The sequence below is a fragment of the Electrona antarctica genome (genome assembly GCF_951216825.1).
Source record: "Electrona antarctica genome assembly, chromosome: 19".
Classification (NCBI taxonomy): Eukaryota; Metazoa; Chordata; class Actinopteri; order Myctophiformes; family Myctophidae; genus Electrona; species Electrona antarctica.
In genome coordinates this window covers 38,336,139-38,358,638 of record NC_136800.1, presented here as the reverse complement: position 1 = coordinate 38,358,638, position 22,500 = coordinate 38,336,139, and positions in this window count along the sequence as shown.

Below are 22,500 nucleotides of genomic sequence, written 5' to 3'. Positions count from 1 at the left end.
GCCTGCACTATATTTAGACAGGCTAAAACATGAAGGCCACTTCTGTACTTCTATTAAACGATTTACTCGGAACACACTTTATTTGTCATCTCCGCGAAGGCCTGTTAATTATTATAATAACGTAACAACTAGCGATGGTAATTATCGATTAATGCATTAATAGAATTAATGCAGAAAGAATACAAAAGGCTTATTATATTCCTTAATCAAATAGTTATTTGACCATTTGCGATACAGGGCCAGGCAATCTTTGTATGAGAAATAGAATCAAATGAAAAGTGAAAAAATAAATCTTGTCTGTCACATCACATGCCAAAGCAGAGACGTTTCGATTAATTCGATTAGTTATTAACTGTTAAGTTCAACCAACTAATTTCTTAACGGCGATTAATCGATTAACGATGAACTATTAGCGCCCCTAGTAACAACACAGACAAGGCATCTACTGTAGGTCAACAGACATGCCTCAGCTGGGAGCCACCATCTACTGTAGGTCAACAGACATGCCTCAGCTGGGAGCCACCATCTACTGTAGGTCAACAGACATGCCTCAGCTGGGAGCCATCATCTCAGAGAGTTCTGTTTACATGGTTGCCCACCCGTCAAATCCTGAGTGCTCATTTGAATCTTTAAAAGTGTTTAGAGCAACGCAGACCCAACAGGGCAAACATTCAGGAATGTGCGGTGCTTTAGTGTTGGGGAAGCTAAAATGTAGTCCACTAAGTTACTATACACTGAAGATATAACTAAGCTACAGTGCAAAGCCCGGACTGAGTACAGGCTGCTATTGAAGAGCATACATCCTGAAAAAAACGTACGTAAATACTTACATTTAAAAACGTATGCTTGAAGCGTCAAGAAATACACATTCATGGGCTTGAAGTCAAATGGACGGATGTGAAAGGATCATATTATGAAAATAGCAACTTCCTGTAGTGTTTGTATGGCCCACATTAGTTGCTGCACATGTAATGCATGCCATCGAACAACAACAATGACCATATTGTTATGCTATATTAAGATGAACTCTATGGCCGTTGCCCTTCAATAGTTTTCAATGCTGATGGCTTTGTACTGTACTGGTTATTGTTTATTGTGTTTACAGTTGGAGGCCATCGATATTGTCCTTTTCTTTTTGCTGAGGTTTGCGTGATCTGCGCAAAAGGACAGTTAACCCATTTTGGGCGGGAACCCCTTTTGGTGTTTTAAACATTGTTATAATTTAGCTATTGAAAAATAGCAGATCTACAAGCTCATAGCGCGCCACCGAGTGGCGCGCTATGAGCTTGTAGGTCTGCTATTTTTTAAAAATCGTGAAAATATTTATTTCAGAAAACTGGAGGATTTAGAAGGATTTTTTAAATTTTTGAGGTCAGGCCTAAATGGGTCAAATGATAAGGGACAATATCGGTGGCACCCAACTGTATATTCATATTGCTGGTGTTTCTTTTGTTTGTTTCTTTGCGTAGGCCTATAGGAAATTGTATTGCCGGAGTCCAGACTTCAGTATTCTACCAGATTAGACGCTAAAGTCAGACTGGGCTCACTTGAATGCACCTCAACGGCATTCTTTTAAATTAATCTGCGATTTAGCAACGTCAACATTACTTTGACAGAAATAATACCCTCATTCCGCTGCTGGGTTTGGATAAATGTAGGGAGTAGCTTTGATCCTACCCTGTATTCTTTGCTGGAAAGAATAAATTAACTACTTGAACCCCAGCGTCCATATTCTGTGGGGAACATAAGCCAAAAAATAGCAGATCTATACAAGCTCACAAACGACCGGAACCTCTGGCGCCGTGCACCTCCAAAAATGATTCCCCTATAGTTTAAAATGTGTTTAGTTTGGTATAATCGTGTTGTTTCTTTTGGTATAATTATTGTTTGATATGTCTATCTTTTATTCTAACTCGTACAGTAGCCTGACAAGCGGCACCAACCTGGACCCACCACCGGAACACAATTATGTTTTCCCTTTTTTCTAAACCGACTCACACAGGCCAGTTTAGAACGAATACCAGCCTTTCCTCCGCGGTGGAAGGCCTGGTGACGCAGGCCTTTCCTCCGCGGTGGAAGGCCTGGTGACGCGAGCCTTTCCTCCGCGGTGGAAGGCCTGGTGACGCGAGCCTTTCCTCCGCGGTGGAAGGCCTGGTGACGCGAGCCTTTCCTCCGCGGCGGAAGGCCTGGTGACGCGAGCCTTTCCTCCGCGGTGGAAGGCCTGGTGACGCGAGCCTTTCCTCCGCGGTGGAAGGCCTGGTGAGGCGAGCCTTTCCTCCGCGGTGGAAGGCCTGGTGAGGCGAGCCTTTCCTCCGCGGTGGAAAGCCTGGTGAGGCGAGCCTTTCCTCCGCGGTGGAAGGCCTGGTGACGCGAGCCTTTCCTCCGCGGTGGAAGGCCTGGTGACGCGAGCCTTTCCTCCGCGGTGGAAGGCCTGGTGACGCCAGGTTAGTTGGCCAGAATCTCCCAAGGGTCGATACTAGCCCCCTTCTTTTTTCCCTCAACACCAAATCTCACCAAATCGGCCAAATCTCTTCCCCATGCATGGCACACAAATAATAGACATGAAAATAGCCAATCTCACAATGTGTCTTGGCGTGATGTGAGCTGTTGTGGGAAATATGAATCTATATAGTATATTGTTCCATGCTAGTCTGTCTGGTCGTGTCTGTGAGCAACACCTTGGCCTGAAAGCCTGTCTTAATCCAATCAACCCTTTGATCAAGCTGTATGTAAAAGACCATGTCACACCTCCTGTCTCAGGAGGGGGGCGACAGCCAAGACAGTCAGGGCGTCTGTATTGTATTGTACCTTTGTGAAGGTGTGGACCTGCTTCTGGGGTATAAGAGAGGACCTACGGAGAAGCTGGGGAGGCTAGTGGGATGGAGACGACGAGAGAGAGATGTACTGAGAGAGAAAGTTGGAGTGATGCAGGCTAAGCCTGCTAGACTAGTAGATGTTGTTTGCTTGTTGCTGTTCTTCTGAATAAACTTCTAAGATATACATTCACCCGGATGGACATATATTATTTCCATAACAATTTGGCACCCCAGATGGGACTGGATTACTCTGCTGGAGCGGATAACTCCATTCAAATGAACCTCAGGACTAACAAATCTTTCTGACGATTTTTGGAGGAACAGTTCGAGAAGATGGAAGACAAATCAAGCAAAAGGGAGACTAACCATACTACGGTGACACAACCACAAGGACTGAAATAAAGACATGAAGGTGAAGTAGATGTTTTTGCAACCATACTTAGGAGGACAATGGGAGGCAAGTTGAGTTATAAGAGAGAGGGACAGTTTGAAGAGGAACAAAGGACAAGGAAACAGATTGAAGCCACGGTACTTTCTCTACAGGAAAAGCTGAGTAGAACCCTGGGGAAGCTTGTCACAGCCCTACAAAAGTTAGACAACCACACAATTGCGAGAACCGTTAGTTGTGATGGCTCCAGACTGGAAGACGGAGATGTACACACTGCCAACCCTTGTGCACATGATAAACTTATGAGCTGGAGGGAAATAGAGCTGGAAGAGTTCTCTCATCAAACCAACCCCCCACACAAGATCAATACACACAGCCAAGCTGGGCCACATCAGACATTTCCACTAATGTCGTATCCTGCAAATCCACACCCACAACCTCCTGCTGAAGCTGCAGAGGAAATCTGTGATGCTGACTCTGAAACAGTGCAGGTCCGACACAACTGGACCCAAGAAGTAAGGGAAATTGTGAAGGATCTCCCATGTCCGACCGAAAATGTGGAACGCTGGTGTACATCCGTGTTGGATTTAATATTAATGTATCAGCCATCCGCAACAGAGTTGGAAACAGTGTTTCGCAAAGTTTTCAAACTGAAATGGCCACACCTGAAAGGCGATTTTGATGTAAATGGACCAAGGAAGGAAATTGTCACAGGACAGTTACAAAATGCACATGGCCTTTTTTCGAGGATAAGGGAGGCCTACCCAGTCCGTACAGATTGGAATAAAATCCATTCCATTAAGCAGAAACATAATGAAAGCTGTGACATCTACAGAACGAGGATGGAGCAGTGTTTCAACAGACATGCTGGCCTGACCTATGATAATGCAGCATACAACCACCTATTAAAGAATGTTTTGGTACATGGATTGTTGCCATCCATTCATGACGGAGTCATGACATCATGCATAGGCTGGGAGAGTACGGAGTTGGACCTGGTCTGGTCACATGCGGAACATGCAGAAAGGTTGGCAATCACACAGGAAGACACTCGGAAGAAGAAGCTGGAAACAGCACAACTGATGTATTATGAGGGGCACGCTATGACAACACCACAGATGCTCTACAAGGAACCGATTCCACAAAAGCAGGTTCCAGCACGACAGACGCATTTCCAGCAACAACAGTGCAGGAATCACGGAAGGCAAGATGGATGGCGATTTCATCAAAGGCAGAAGCAAGACCGAGAGAGAAGACGGTGGAAACTTTGCTACAACTGTGGTAGTGGGGATCATATCCGTCACAACTGCCCACACGAGCAGTCAGGAGATTAACCCATGGGAGGTAAATGCCAACAGCTTTGTTGTTTTCCATTCTAATGCAACAACAATACCAGACCAGTACATTTGAACCTGTCTAGCGCCCTCACTTCTAGCAAGTTTGATGACAAGTGACTTTATTCAAAATGACCAGAAATGGTAGCCCTGCTGCATTTGTTTAGTAAGGGTCAGGGGACAATGAGATCCTGCTGAATCAACCTCCCGTTTTTCCAACCAGTAACGTACTTCTGTCAGTAAAGTTATTTAGCTGGACTCTGAGACGAAACATTTATTTTTTGCCAATGTGCAAGAACACTTTGACTCAACCTCAGAAAGGATGTGTGTGCCACGGATTCAAGCCTTTATTAAGCAATATCAAAATCTTTCTTGTGAAGCTAAAACATTCAAAATATTTGTGTAGGCATATCATTTATCAAGCAGCATTTTTTTCCCTACAAAACAAAAGCAAAAACTGGCACCTTGAGGGGGGTCTCACCTGTGGCTATGTGGTCTTTTGACCAGGCTGTATTTCAAAGGACTGGGCTTAAACCTGTAGTGTAGGGTAAGTAAGCTATAGAGATTCAAATCAGACCATTGTCACTCCACCAAAACCGTTTGCGGTTGGGATCCATGTGACACCCATTTTATGTCATAGTAGGGTGAAGGAATTATTACTACAAAGTGAAAACCCAGTTACATTGTCCCAGTCCCAGTTTTCAAATGTAGGTACTAGTTAATAGTAAGCAATGTAAAAATACCAAGATTTTATCCTGCTGGATCAGTGTTTTTCAAACTTACCAGTGAGTTAAAATCTCAATATATGATCTGCTATTTTTGCTATGTTGGAAATGGACTCTCACTCACAGACACTTGTGTATGTAAGTGAGAGTGGGGGGAACAGAGAATAAAATGAAATTGAAATTGTAAGGTAGATAATAAATAATTTGTGTTTCACATGAGTGGATTTTCTGGACCATGTTGAATGAACAAACTGCAGATGTTCATTTATCATGTCCAGAACCTTTTCTTGTGCACATACTGTAGGTTTTTGACGTTTTGTTAGAACCTTTTCTTGTGCACATATACTGTAGGCTTTTGACGTTTTGAAGGGAATTGATTTTATTTAGCATTTTTGAATATTTAATAGAGTAGCCTATTGGATGATTGTTATGTTAAGTGATACTGACTTGACTTTTTAAGGCATTTAAGTTTGAGTGGTGTTGATTTGATCGTTTTGGTTGACGTATCTTTATATTATATGAACTTATGAATTGATTTATGTCTCTATTATTTATGTCAAAGGATCCATGTTTTATGAATATACAGTATATGGCCATTGTATAGTTAGAAATGAGAATATATGATGAGGTAACTTGGAGTCGCAGTACAAGGACAATGTGTTTAATGCATAGACATGGGAAATGGCTGCTTTTAAAAATTATAACCTATAGAGGTGTGAGGAATTGTGGACTTTTGCAGCCTGGCTTGGTTAAATTATTAGACATCTAATAGAGGTGTTGTGGACTTTCAAGCCGTTTCAGTGTCTGTTATTTTTGTGATTAGTTATATATGGGATATTCCAATACAAAAATAAACCTGCGGGGATGCCTATCATATATGTTACATGTTCTACTTGGTCAGACGCTAATGTTGTATGTATTCACATGGGTGATAAAATGTAAGGGTACATTTAATAGAGTAATTATGTTTTTCAGGGGAATCTTTCCATAACTGTATTGTGAGATTAAGAATGAATTAATTAATGTTGCATTTATTTATCTTTGTGCTTCTTATCGCAAATTGTTGGACTGTTGTATTATTATTATGACATGCATTGATTTCAGGGTTTTTGACAGTCAAATATGTGGCCAGTATTTGATATTTTCCCTTTAGAAAATGAATGTTAATTTATCTTTTATTTTGTCCATATTCAATTATGTATTCTCGTGAACTCTGTATCATATTTTCATACTGTGGAAAGACACTATATATGTTTAAATTTTGATTTTAGGCATGCATTTGTTTGTATGTAATCTTAATGCCTGTATATGTAACTTGTTTTATTTCATATTTCTGTAATGTCGACAAATTGTCAAAATATATTTCTATATCGACAAGATTGTCGAAATGGGGGAATGTTGTGGGAAATATGAATCTATATAGTATATTGTTCCATGCTAGTCTGTCTGGTCGTGTCTGTGAGCAACACCTTGGCCTGAAAGCCTGTCTTAATCCAATCAACCCTTTGATCAAGCTGTATGTAAAAGACCATGTCACACCTCCTGTCTCAGGAGGGGGGCGACAGCCAAGACAGTCAGGGCGTCTGTATTGTATTGTACCTTTGTGAAGGTGTGGACCTGCTTCTGGGGTATAAGAGAGGACCTACGGAGAAGCTGGGGAGGCTAGTGGGATGGAGACGACGAGAGAGAGATGTACTGAGAGAGAAAGTTGGAGTGATGCAGGCTAAGCCTGCTAGACTAGTAGATGTTGTTTGCTTGTTGCTGTTCTTCTGAATAAACTTCTAAGATATACATTCACCCGGATGGACATATATTATTTCCATAACAGAGCTTGTAGATCGGTTATTTCGGCAAACATTCGCCCCCTAGAATAGCGACTAGGGTTAAGTTAGTTCTTCTGATGCTTGAACTCGGCTGCTCCCCAACACTGATGTTATCCCAATTTGAGAGGTGGGTGCGGTTCAGTATGTCGTACAATTATGTACTGTCGTATTCTTTGCAATATGCCAATAGGAATCCAGAGACAAATGTCAATGTACTTTCAGAGTGGATTAAGTAGGCTACAGCATCGCATGGGTTGCACACACAACCAACGTGTAGTCTCAGGTCATACCGTTGTTGGTATGCTGCCTGTCAGTGAAGATTATTCTCTTTCCTCTTGGATTTAGCCACTAAAACCAAAAGGATATCCCCTCTCTCTCTCTCTTTCTCTGTCCCTCTCTCTCACACACACACACACACACACACACACACACACACACACACACACACACACACACACACACACACACACACACACACACACACACACACACACGCATGTCTAAACAGGAGGCGAGGGAAACCCCTGTCCTATACATGGCTGGGAAGTCTGCCCAGAATTACAGGGAAGAGCTGACCTTGTGTGTGTGTGTGTGTGTGTGTGTGTGTGTGTGTGTGTGTGTGTGTGTGTGTGTGTGTGTGTGTGTGTGTGTGTGTGTGTGTGTGTGTGTGTGTGTGTGTGTGTGTGTGTGTGTGTGTGTGTGTGTGTGTGTGTGTGTGTGTGTGTGTGTGTGTGTGTGTGTGTGTGTGTGTGTGTGTGTGTGTGTGTGTGTGTGTGTGCGCGCGCGCGCGCGTGCACTTCAAAGCCTTCTGATCCTATGGGAGCACCATGATTTATGAGAGGGGCCAGCTGAGAGGATCTGTGCTCTCTGGCTGCTTTATTTGTGCTTGCTGAATTAAAACCTCGCATCTCTACAAAGTTCACTATTCAGCCACTAAAGAAGTTCCTGACTCATTTTCAAATCGTCAATGTCCAAAACCGCTCTTTTCTTTTTTTACTAATTATGAAAAAGACATTACAGATATTTTGGGGGTTTTCTGCCTTTTATAGTGAGTGACAGGAAACAGAAGAGACACACAGCAAAGGTCGTCAGGCTCGGGAATCGAACCTGAGACTGGCTTGTCAGAATGCATTAGAGCCTGTGGTATCCACCTTAACCGTCCTAGTATTAAAGGGCCGTCTTAAAGCTGCGTGTGTCCTATATAATACCCAAGATGTGATACCCTTTTCTCCTGCATGAAATACCACATTTCTACTGCTCTTCTGAGACGGAATACCCAAAATATTGTGTTTATGAGCTTCAAAAGATATACCGTTGCATGGGCTTGTCAACCACATCTACATGTCTCAATAGAAGAGTAGAGAGAGCACATCCAGCCACTGCAGACGTGCTTGTTATATTGTATATTGTATTGTATATTGTATATTGTATATTGTATATTGTATTGTTATTGTTGTATTTATGTACTCTACCGTACATAAAGTATTCAATCAATCAATCAATGAATCAATCAATCAATCCGTTGTAGTCTTAGTGAAATGGACTTGAGTTACAACTGTACTGCTTTTTTTCTACATGCAACACGTTTTCAGCTTGTAGATCGGCTATTTTTGGCAAATGTTCTCCCCCAGAATAGGCATGCTGGGAAAGAATCCAGAATGCAGGGCCGAAAACAGGGTTCCAAATGGTTGAAATGTGACGACAGTCCCGTCTCGTCTGAGCTACGCCCTGTTCCTCCTAGAGAGAGACTGAACATCTGGAACAAGATGTCAGCTGACTCATTCACTCTTAAAGCCTGTTGACCGGATTCCCAAGGGCTCTATCCGAAGGCCCACTCCTGCTTTCGCGCTACACTAAATGTCTTCCCCCGAAAACAGCAATCTACAAGCTTTTTTTGACAAAATGTAAACAGCACAGAGTAAAACAGTTGAAGGCCAAAAGGCTAAAAGGATGAGATAAGGAAAGTCCTGCAGACTGGTTTCCATTGATTGTGGTCCTATGTATTCAATTCATCAACAGAGATTAGAATGTTAACATTAATACCATCAACAAATACAAATATTACGATACTATACTATATTTACAGAGGAGAAAAAGGTTCAACGGTGGCAGAGTATGACCCCTCACAACACGTTAACACGCTGTAAGCTTGTAGAAATGCTATTTTCACCACAGATGTTAGCCACACAGAATAGGGACTGTGGTTCATGTGGTTATAGACAAACAGACAAAAATAATTGGTATTTTCAAGTGAAAACGTTTTTTCACTTGAAACATGAGAGAAATGTTTGCGGTCTTGTTGAAATGTCTTTCACAATGAAATCTCAAGTCATTTTTGGCAAGTGACGCAGCCATATGACGAAGTGTAAATTTGGCATGAGAGAGAGAGAGAGGGGGAGAGAGACAGAGAGAGAGCGGGGGAGGACAAGGGGAAGCAGACTCATTGTCCAACAGAGAAGGGAGACAAACGGAGACGGAGAGAATAACCGAGAGAGGATTTATACGCTGTAGTGCCTCTGAATATGGATGTGTCTACATGAATATGTCAGTTATTAGAATGGACGCCCGCCTGCACGTGTGTGCTCTTTTCCTTTGGTTGGGGGGGACGGACGTTTGATCCTTGACCCCCACTACCCGAACCGTCCCTCCATGCTGCCCCCCCCCACCCCATCCCATCCACATCCTGGACAGCTGTCTCCTCCAAGGACCATGGCCAAAGAAAAGGACCCATCTGTCGCCTTCCTTCGTGGGTCAACACTATGGGGCCTGTGTGTGTGTGGTGGGTGTGTGTGTGTGTGTGTGTGTGTGTGTGTGTGGGGGGGGGGGGGTCGGGGGCGGGGAACCCCTTTTCACTTTGTTAATCCCCAAAACGGGTGCTGTTTTTGTCCCTGACTTGGGCACGCTTCTGAGGGTCACGGCTATTTTACACACAGACACCCCTCTGTGTGTGTGTGTGTGTGTGTGTGTGTGTGTGTGTGTGTGTGTGTGCGCGCGTGCAGCGCGCGCGTCACATAACTCTCCTCGACTAAGAACAATGTAGTCCCGATGCATATTCAGCACTTTTGTCTGTTTGTCATTCTAGTGGCGTATTGTGTCTAGCTGACATATGCACACTTGCTCATACTCACATTCCTCTCTAAATTATGTGCATAATCATATAGGTTGAGTGTCATTGTCTCTTTATCCAGCTGTCTACATGTGCAGACGCCATCACAGTGACTTGGGAGTCATAGAAACCCTCATGTATAGAATGTACCGTACCGTACAGTACAGTACAGTACAGTACAGTATGCACGCACGCACGCACGCACGCACGCACGCACGCACACACACACACACAGACAGAGCCTCTCCTACAGTAAGTGTCTCGCCTCCTACAGAGACATATGCCGGAAGGATCAGCTTCACCAGTCCCTGCCAATTAATGCCCATGTGCAATTATAGATGAATTGTCTATTTGGAAAAGTAGATGGACACAGTCAGACAGACAGACTCTGACTCAATCTGTATGGTAGAGTGTGTTAAATTTGCTCTCCCCTGCTTTACCATAGAGACATTTAGATCCTGTGTCTCGACCTTTGACACAGGGCTGTGGGCAGTTTAGAAACCGTCTTCCAGTGACATCATCATTAGGCAGATTTTTTTTTAAACAAGATTTTTTTTGCAAAAATGTTTAGATTTTCATTATCGTGAGAACGGTGGCTTCCATTTTCGCATTGCAACTTATCAGAACTAGAAAGCCTGCAGTTTCTATTAGGTTGTCTTCACTGGAAGACGGTTTCTGAACTGCCCACAGCCCTCCTTTGAGACACAGACTGAGTAGAAAAAGATTTCGCCATTTTTTCATGATTATTAGTGAGGACCTATTATATGAAGATAGGTTGAAAAGTGGTGAAGTGGTCCTTTAATAAACAGAACGAACAAGTAAAAAAAGAAGAAAAAGAAACTCCCCAGAGCAAGCTGTGCATGCAGGCTCCATTTAGCTCAGTGATGAAAATGTCAAATCCGAGGTAGAACAGGAAGGTTAATTACATAGTGAATGTGCATTTAGTGAAAATGATATTATCTATTCTTCTTTAAAGGCTTTATGGAAGTCTTTGGCCCTTAAAGTCAGTCACAGGTCCTCCAAATGGCCAACAGTCATTTCACGGCTCCAAGCTCAGTTGAGTCTTGCCAGTGGAACTTGTGGAATAGATCCTGTTCTTTGTGAAATATCTCCACATCTCTTGGCGCGCGACCAGGAATATGTCCACTTTTGTGATGCCAATTAGCTGCTTTTAATATTTCTTGGCATTCCGTTAGTACTTCTCAGTAAGTTAAATAAATGCAGAACAAGTGTATTAAGAATACATTTACAGTAAAACTGAAATCCACAATGCCTACTGTGTACTACAGTATGTTACTGGGCTTTCTGAACAAAACCCTTGTCTCTAAGTCATAAATCCTTTGCTCTGTTATTTTATTTTTGCCCCCTGGTCAGAATATATTAATTTAGGAAATCCCCCCACACCTCTGCTCTTTAATCTCACAACATACAATGTATGTATTCATGTCCAAACATTCTTTTATGATTACAATACAGACGTTAACGGGGATGATTTGTGACGATCAAGTCCTGTCAAAGCAAACGCAACATGCTTTGAGCTCGCTCCAAGGGAGCAGGTAGAGCACAGTCCAGAGGCCAATAAAATGTCTCAACAGGCAGCGACTAGTATACGAGAGAGAGAGAGATAGAGAGCTTCAGTATAATACAGTCAAGGACCCCCCCTCCCCCCTGTCTGAAAATGCTTTGTGCCAGGGATCCACCCCCACAGAAAATGTATGTAAAAAAATATATATATCAAAATTATTCAAAACCTTCCAAACATTTTCAATATATAAAATAAATAATTACCGGTAAATAAATAGAGGCAGATGTACAAGCTAGCAGCGTGGCACGAAGTGACACCACGCTGTCAGCTTGTAGATCTGCGCTTGTGGCTGTCCGTGCAGGTTACAATGATTGTTTTGCTATATTAAATTACTTTTGCTGCATGGGGACCCCCTGGAGCTCAGCTAAGTCGACGTGGCTCACCTGGTAGGGGGCTTACCATTGATTGAGGCTCAGTCGTTGACCAGCTGACCAGTTGAATCTGACCCGAGGCCCTTAGCTGCATGTCCTCCATGCATCTCTCTATCCCTCCATTTCCTGCCTCTCTCCACTGTCCAACAAAATATATAGCTTTGATGCAGGGCTGGACTGGCCACAGGACAGGCAGGCAGGCAGGCAGGCCAATAGGCGGCAGGCCACCAGGAAAGGTCCGGGCGTGCTGCCATTCTGCCAGTGCCATCATGATAATTTCACTGTACCTGTATCAGTGAGTGACAAATAAACCCTCTACAAAGGGTTGTGTCTGTTGGTTTGTATCATTTATGTTGTTCTGTAAAAGTGGTGGTATTAGGGCTTGTTTGTTTGTGTGTGCCTCGACGGAGTGGGTGGTAGAGTTTCTGCTATCTGCGCGCTGGTTGTGGTGGGCCGGTCTCAGTCTGGGCCAAATTCACACGAAAATGACCGGGCCGAATTTTTGTCCCAGTCCAGCCCTGCTTCGATGTGTTGCTTGTATTGCTTATTGGTCTTTTCCCGTCCTTTGGCCTGTTTATGACATTTGATTTGATCCAACTTGTTACATCTAGCTACCGACAGTATTGTCGTATAACCTGTGTTAATCGTTTACCCGCCAGGAACATAGGAATTTTAAAACGTAGAATCTTGTAGCCTGCCACAAACGGAAAAGCCGTTTTAACAGCGATGTATTCATTAATGCATGTTTTAATACGATCGTATCGAAATCTACCGTCAGTTAGCTTTGTTATGCTTCTGACACAATGGGCGCGGCCATTTTGAAAATGCGCGCGCATCCACTTACATTGCCGGCTCTGGTTTCAGACGGCTTTATCTCACAGAAGCGACATTGCAGAGGACGCTTTGTCCCAGACAAGCGTTTTCAACGGCCTGTAGCAGGCGCTGTGATACTCGCGGTCCACTTTTTCCACCACCGACCGAGAGAACGAGCACACAGCTTCGTCAACACACACGGAATGGTTTCATAGTAAAATGCGATACGGATATTTGGCTCTTCAAAGTAAGTGTCACGCGTGATTAAACCATGGCAATACGCAATCGAGGGATTAATTAATGGCGGCAGGCTAAGAGTTTTAAGAGTCTCTCAGTATTATTGTATGTCGGTTGTGTTTTTTTCTAATCAAGGCCTTTAACCACTTATACCCTTTAGTCCTGAGTTACAACTGTACTGGATCTGACTGTTTTCTTCGATTTTGGGGGCGAATACCCCCCCCCCCCCTCGTTCTTTAATTGAGAGAATGTTGCATCAGTTCTCATAACTCACCTGGGTTGCAGTAAATTATACTAGTAAGAACACGAGCTGTTACGACATGTGGAACAGTGTTTCAAAATCAAAAACAACTATCCATCACTGACTGCCTCAAAAACAGCGACAGGATGCCCTTTTGTTTTAAAGGGCAAGACCACTTATACTATACCTTAGTTACCTTATCATGCCATGATGTCACTCCAAAGTAATTGCTCCATTGATTAGAAATTGATCGCTCAGAGTATCCTCCTCGTTGACTTTGTACGGCATAACCACTCTCGAGGCTCTCTTTTAGGCCATATACGAACGCAAGCCAATCTGAGTATAGAACATCACAAAACCCAGTACTGTTTGTTTTTTCAATGAAAATGGTTTTCTTCCTAATACAAATCACACCCGTGTGAAGTGAGCGGTGCCTTTCATCACAATGGTGACGTCTGATGATGTCAACAACATAACGTGACGTCACAGAGATTCCATGCTCGGACAAACGGACGGACGGACGGACGGACGGACGGACGGACAGACATATACAACGCTGTGCATTGGAGTGGCTTGGAAGTTGAAATTTAGGAGCATATTTTGAATGATCAATTTCTAATCAATGGAGCAATTATTCTTGATTCCTTGCCCACCTTTGGAGTTACATCATGGCAAGGTAACTCCAACTTCATACTGTATATGATGTTGTGACAATCAAATCCGCTCGCGCACTAATGGCTTATGAGGGATGCATGGAATTATGCAATGGAAGAATCATTAGTTGATTGGTTAGTAGGCCTACGTATATCAGACACAGGTCATGTGGGCTCCCTGTGTGGCGCCATGGGAGAGGCGGATTTACAGTAAGTAATCCGCTGGTCAGAAAGAGTAGCAGAGAGCACAATGAAACAGCAGAGACCATGGAGAGAATAGAAAGAGTAGCAGAGAGCACAATGAAACAGCAGAGACCATGGAGAGAGTAGAAAGAGTAGCAGAGAGCACAATGAAACAGCAGAGACCATGGAGAGAATAGAAAGAGTAGCAGAGAGCACAATGAAACAGCAGAGACCATGGAGAGAATAGAAAGAGTAGCAGAGAGCACAATGAAACAGCAGAGACCATGGAGAGAATAGAAAGAGTAGCAGAGAGTACAATGAAACAGCAGAGACCATGGAGAGAATAGAAAGAGTAGCAGAGAGCACAATGAAACAGCAGAGACCATGGAGAGAATAGAAAGAGTAGCAGAGAGCACAATGAAACAGCAGAGACCATGGAGAGAATAGAAAGAGTAGCAGAGAGCACAATGAAACAGCAGAGACCATGGAGAGAATAGAAAGAGTAGCAGAGAGCACAATGAAACAGCAGAGACCATGGAGAGAATAGAAAGAGTAGCAGAGAGCACAATGAAACAGCAGAGACCATGGAGAGAATAGAAAGAGTAGCAGAGAGCACAATGAAACAGCAGAGACCATGGAGAGAATAGAAAGAGTAGCAGAGAGCACAATGAAACAGCAGAGACCATGGAGAGAGTAGAAAGAGTAGCAGAGAGCACAATGAAACAGCAGAGACCATGGAGAGAGTAGAAAGAGTAGCAGAGAGCACAATGAAACAGCAGAGACCATGGAGAGAGTAGAAAGAGTAGCAGAGAGCACAATGAAACAGCAGAGACCATGGAGAGAATAGAAAGAGTAGCAGAGAGCACAATGAAACAGCAGAGACCATGGAGAGAGTAGAAAGAGTAGCAGAGAGCACAATGAAACAGCAGAGACCATGGAGAGAGTAGAAAGAGTAGCAGAGAGCACAATGAAACAGCAGAGACCATGGAGAGAATAGAAAGAGTAGCAGAGAGCACAATGAAACAGCAGAGACCATGGAGAGAATAGAAAGAGTAGCAGAGAGCACAATGAAACAGCAGAGACCATGGAGAGAATAGAAAGAGTAGCAGAGAGCACAATGAAACAGCAGAGACCATGGAGAGAGTAGAAAGAGTAGCAGAGAGCACAATGAAACAGCAGAGACCATGGAGAGAATAGAAAGAGTAGCAGAGAGCACAATGAAACAGCAGAGACCATGGAGAGAATAGTTTTTTGTGGGAACAAGATTTAGGATTATAGGTCCTGTCTTCTTTTCCTTGTTCCATGGAATTTACTGTGTTAAAACACAAAGGGCTGTATTTTACATTTGGCTATTCTGAGAGCATTGACCACGCCTCCAGGTCTTAAGTTAAGTAATAAGACCTGGTACTTAAGACACGCAAAATACAGCCCAAAGCCTGTAGTGTCATTTGGCGAAAATGGGCAAACATTGGGTGAACTGTGCACATGTGACCTTGCATGCTAATCTGCGATTTTTACCGAACAGATTTTTGGTCAAAGTGACCAAAAATCTGTTCGGTAAAAATCACACTATATCAACAAAGTATATTGTGTTTAGTCTGTGTCCCTTAAATCTTTCAACAAGCACAAAGACGATAGGTCAGAGATTGTTGGCAAGCGATGCCATGCAGCTACAGGTATCTTCCAGGGCCGGTCCTGAGCAATCTGGCGCCCCAAGCAGGATTTTTCGCGGCGCCCCCCCCCCCCCCCCCCCCCCCCCTCAGAAAATAAAAAAATAAAAAAAGTTTTTTTTTTTTTTACTCTGTCCCAAAAATTGAGGAGACACTGTGGAGGCACTGGGGGGACAGTGGGGACACTGTGGGGCACTGGGGGTCCATTGGGGAGGCACTGTGGGGACACTGGGGAGGCTCTGTGGAGGCACTGGCGGGACACTGGCACTGGGGAGACACTGGGGAGGCACTGGGGAGGCACTGGGGAGGCACTGGGGGGGCACTGGGGGGACACTGGGCAGACAGAGTTGGGACAGAGTAAAAAAAAAGAAGCCGTTGCTTCGTCGGCCTGTAGGAAGAACCGGGCCTGGTATCTTCACACATAGATAAATTATAATATACCTGTATATCGTGGCTGTCGGGCAGAAACCTATTTGAAGAAATCTATTTGCTTACGTTTTTCCCATTGAGACCTGAGACCTTCTAAAACACGACAGTTTTCTGAAAAACCTATGTTTTCATGTTAGTGGTTCTCAAACTATTTCCGACCTCCTAATGAAAATATGTTTGTGAACCCCCAGAAGAATAGTTTTGAGTTAAAAAACGATCGCTGTGAAAGAATTATATATTCTATAAATAGCAGATCTACAAGCTCGTAGCGCGGTGCTATGAGCTTGTAGATCTGCTATTTTTCAACAGCTAATGTTTAAAATAATGCGGTTAAAGTGGTTAAAAGGGGACACAGATGTGTCCTCAGATCTAAGATTTAAGATTTATATGATATCAGCAGCATGCATAATCACATTTTACTGCATGACCCATGGATAGTTGGGTGATTGCAGAGCATGGGCGTGTGCAACATTTGCTGCATTTGTTGCACACGCACACACATGCAAAGAAATGTCTTTCAACATTACGAAAGTGTGAAATCATTTCTGACTAATAAGCTAATTAAGGTCTTACAGTGTATAGAACAAAAGGTGCCTGATCCCAGCAGTGAGTAATCGCACGCACGCACGCACACACGCACGCACGCACGCACGCACGCACGCACGCACGCATATACTGTATGTGTACAATCCATCGACCGGAAGTGATTTATTGTGGTTTTGTGCATGGAGGGAAAGATAAATGAGGGATGGAACACAAAAGAACAGTTGAGTTGAGGGACGAGACAGAGAGAGAGAGGGGGGGGGGGGGGGGTAGAGACTAGAGAGAGGGAGAGGGACAGAGGGAGAGAGAGAGAGAGGGGGGGGGGAGACGGAGAGGGAGAGGGACAGAGAGAGAGAGAGAGAGAGAGAGAGAGAGAGAAAGAGAGGGGGGGGGGGTAGAGACTAGAGAGAGGGAGAGGGACAGAGGGAGAGAGAGAGAGAGGGGGGGGGAGACGGAGAGGGAGAGGGACAGAGAGAGAGAGAGAGAGAGAGAGAGAAAGAGAGGGGGGGGACAGACAGACAGTCAGGCAGAGACGTAGACAGTGGATGGAAAGGCAGATCGAGGCAGAGACAGAGGAAAGTTGCGAAATAGTGCAATAGATGAAGAAGAGTGAACGAGGGAGAGGGGCTTGATAGGGAGGGGGGAGGGGGGATGGGGGATTGAGAGGGAGGGGGGATTGAAAGGTCTGCCAGGGGGAAGGAGAAATGGAAGGAGAGAGTGATGCAGTGGGGTTTGCCGTGGGTGGTTTGTGAAATGCTATGGGTGATGGTTGGAGGACATACTGTGTGTGCGTGCGTGTGCGTGGAGACTGCTCTGTGCCTGCGTCATTACACTGATTGGATTTCAGAGAGAGAGAGAGAAGCCCAGCCTGCACTGTACAATCTGGAGTGAGAGTTTAAACTAAGAGTTACTGTAGGTAAAGCTGCATTCTATTTTAAGTATTGCGTTTTACCAATCCATCCGAGATGGAATCGCTGCTTATATGGCCTGGGGAGAAATTGGGCTTATGAGCTTCCGGCAGGGCTACAAGTCAACCAGTGTACCCTAACCCAAGAACAGAGTCAACCAGTGTACCCTAACCCAAGAACAGAGTCAACCAGTGTACCCTAACCCAAGAACAGAGTCAACCAGTGTACCCTAACCCAAGAACAGAGTCAACCAGTGTACCCTAACCCAAGAACAGGGTCAACCAGTGTACCCTAACCCAAGAACAGAGTCAACCAGTGTACCCTAACCCAAGAACAGAGTCAACCAGTGTACCCTAACCCAAGAACAGAGTCAACCAGTGTACCCTAACCCAAGAACAGAGTCAACCAGTGTACCCTAACCCAAGAACAGAGTCAACCAGTGTACCCTAACCCAAGAACAGGGTCAACCAGTGTACCCTAACCCAAGAACAGAGTCAACCAGTGTACCCTAACCCAAGAACAGAGTCAACCAGTGCACCCTAACCCAAGAACAGAGTCAACCAGTGTACCCTAACCCAAGAACAGAGTCAACCAGTGTACCCAAACAAACGGCAGGGTCAACCAGTGTACCCTAACCCAAGAACAGAGTCAACCAGTGTACCCTAACCCAAGAACAGAGTCAACCAGTGTACCCTAACCCAAGAACAGGGTCAACCAGTGTACCCTAACCCAAGAACAGAGTCAACCAGTGTACCCTAACCCAAGAACAGAGTCAACCAGTGTACCCTAACCCAAGAACAGGGTCAACCAGTGTACCCTAACCCAAGAACAGAGTCAACCAGTGCACCCTAACCCAAGAACAGAGTCAACCAGTGTACCCTAACCCAAGAACAGAGTCAACCAGTGTACCCTAACCCAAGAACAGAGTCAACCAGTGTACCCTAACCCAAGAACAGAGTCAACAAGTGTACCCTAACCCAAGAACAGAGTCAACCAGTGTACCCTAACCCAAGAACAGGGTCAACCAGTGTACCCTAACCCAACAGCATGCAGGGTCAACCAGTGTACCCTAACCCAAGAACAGAGTCAACCAGTGTACCCTAACCCAAGAACAGAGTCAACCAGTGTACCCTAACCCAAGAACAGGGTCAACCAGTGTACCCTAACCCAAGAACAGAGTCAACCAGTGTACCCTAACCCAAGAACAGGGTCAACCAGTGTACCCTAACCCAAGAACAGAGTCAACCAGTGTACCCTAACCCAAGAACAGAGTCAACCAGTGCACCCTAACCCAAGAACAGAGTCAACCAGTGTACCCTAACCCAAGAACAGAGTCAACCAGTGCACCCTAACCCAAGAACAGAGTCAACCAGTGTACCCTAACCCAAGAACAGAGTCAACCAGTGCACCCTAACCCAAGAACAGAGTCAACCAGTGTACCCTAACCCAAGAACAGAGTCAACCAGTGTACCCTAACCCAAGAACAGAGTCAACCAGTGCACCCTAACCCAAGAACAGAGTCAACCAGTGTACCCTAACCCAAGAACAGAGTCAACCAGTGTACCCTAACCCAAGAACAGAGTCAACCAGTGCACCCTAACCCAAGAACAACCAGTGTACCCTAACCCAAGAACAGAGTCAACCAGTGTACCCTAACCCAAGAACAGAGTCAACCAGTGTACCCTAACCCAACGACAGGGTCAACCAGTGTACCCTAACCCAAGAACAGAGTCAACCAGTGTACCCTAACCCAAGAACAGAGTCAACCAGTGTACCCTAACCCAAGAACAGAGTCAACCAGTGTACCCTAACCCAACAGCATGCAGGGTCAATGGAAGAGCAGGGACGCCACCTCCAATCACTGCAGATGTGCTGTAGTTACACATTGTATTAATGTACTCTACCATTACAGATTGTTTACAACATTACATTTTATTGTATTGTTCCGGAATTCAGCTTTAACACTTCAGATTTTACAATGTTTGTTCTTCCCCCTCCCACCCCCCCCGCTCTCGCTCATGGTGTGGTTGGCTGGTGGGCGGTCCTAAAGGAAATGAAAGTAGTTTAGTTATTATGACAGAAACCACCCTGCTTGACCTTTCTCCAATTCTCCACATGACATCATTGGGTTTTTTTTCTTCTCCTTTATCCCCCATTCCATGATTCCACCTCCAACTTTATCTTTTTCAATATAACACGTGATTCTCAACTTTTTTAATTTTTATTTCATGGACGCCCGTTTGCTGTCTCTGTCGTGTGGAAACCAAAACCGGTTACTTTTCAGGATTACAATAGCAGTAGGGCAAAAACGAATGGAGATAAGAGTTCTAATTAGTTCTTATAGTATCTGACTCCTTATAGTATCCCTATATGCCTAATGCGACATCTGAGACCCGGAGACACGACAGGGTTGATTGGGACCCCTGGTCGTCCCTGGACCTGATGTTGAGAAACATCAGGTCCCCCCCCCCCACCCACACACACACACACACACACGCTCACATGCATATGTCAGCGCTCACCCACCCACTGACTCAGTCGCGCGTGCACACACACACACACACACACACACACACACACACACACAACCTTTACCCTTCTTATCTCCCGTCGTGTTTGTTTGACGTTTATATAAAAAGCACAGAGGAAGTCAAACACTTTCCACTGTAAATACCACACCGTGGCTTTGTGTGTGTGTGTGTGTGTGTGTGTGTGTGTGTGTGTGTGTGTGTGTGTGTGTGTGTGTGTGTGTGTGTGTGTGTGTGTGTGTGTGTGTGTGTGTGTGTGTGTGTGTGTGTGTGTGGGGGGGGGGGGGGGGGGGGGTTCTAGGCGAGACTCTTTAACCACCATAAAAATATGTGTGATGCAGACACCACTTCCTTATAATCTCTGTGTGGGGGAATAGCAGGGACCTTTGACAGTATATCTCCAGTTACCAGACAACATTATCACAGCAGACAGTCTGAGGCTCTGAGAGCATGCAGATTATCTTAATCACTGTTCCTGACTGCAGTTTGACTCACGCTTCTTATTCACGCAATGGTTCCACCTCACTTCAAACCTTGATCCTGTTGCTTGCTGGCATCTCATAGGCCAGGGGTTCTCAACGTTTTTGGCCGGGGACCCCCGGAAATGCTTTGGCAATGTCTCGGGACCCCCGCCCCGCCCCCTCCCGACCCCCTTTTGGGCGGGAACCCCTTTTGGTGTTTTAAGCATTGTTATAATTTAGCTATTTAAAAATAGCAGACCTACAAGCTCACGACCTACAAGCTACGAGCTTGTAGGTCTGCTATTTTTGAAAAATCGTGAAAGAATTTTTTTTTTTTTTTTTTTTGAAAATAATTTGGATGACCCCCTAAAATAATTTGGCGACCCCACGAGGGGTCGCGACCCACGGGTTGAGAACCCCTGTCATAGGCAAACACTCGGTAGAATTTGCAGATTTACACAAGACCACATAGATCTGCTATTTCGGGTGATTTTGTGGGGGGGGAAAGGAGGGGCCAAGTACAGAGGGGGTTTAGGAGCCGGCCATACCACCCATGAATGACCAAAAGGATAGTCATTTTGTATTTGGGTTTTTTTTAGGCAAAGGGTTAAAAGAGGGTTACAAGCCTTTAGACAGTTAAATGTTCTGGTTCAGTGTAACACCAGAAATAGAAACACACACACACACACACACACACACACACACACACACACACACACACACACACACACACACACACACACACACACACACACACACTGACATTAGCATGTACGGTAAGCCTGGTACCGAGGATACATGTACGGTAGCTACACACTACACTGCCACCTTGGCCCACCGCATCAAATATGAAAAAGAACAACGGAAATTTAAATAGAAAAGAGTGAATGTTTTTTTTTTCTTCTTGCATCCTGTGTTCAACCACAGTACAGGATGACATGACGTGGTTCCACGTCTTAGAAAACCACCAATAAGAAAGAAAAGCGAGCGGCGAGACGTCACACCATATGCTGTTTTGTTGTTCGTGGTGAGTTTTGTTTTGTTTAGTGTCTTTCTGGCGCCCGTTAAACACTGTGTAGTGGTGCCTGATTGAACTAGATTGAATCAAAATGTCTTCACTACCGCTCCATTCCTTCTCAAATGAGTGTTTGTGGAAACGGCGGTGGTGCTGTGGCACAGAGAGAAGCAAACAGTGATAACTCTCCTCTGTTTTCTGTCATCATACTCTTCTACCGCTTTATGGGGTGTTTTCCACTTCTAGGGAATGCACTGTACAGTTGGGGTTGACAACCAAATATGGGACGGATTCGTCCCTGATTTGGAAACTAAAAGACGCATTTCCATTATTGAGCTGATGAAGGGACACACTTTATTCCTCATTTTTGGGAATCGGTCAATGACCCAAGTTCAAACAGCTCATATACTTAAACTGTAACACATGCAGGTTGTTAACCGCTTAATTAATTAGTAAAGTGGACCTGAGTTGTCTATGTACTACAACACCTCTTTGCCAAAAATAGAAAAGATTTCATCTTTTTCTGGGCGTTCCTTAATTGAATCTCAGGTAGTTGGCAACCCTAAGTACAGTGCATCAAAATGATTTACTACACCATTGGTTCTCAAAGTCTGGTCCCCAGCAAATTGTGTTAATATAGCGTCACAATCATTTTAACCACTTTTATTCCA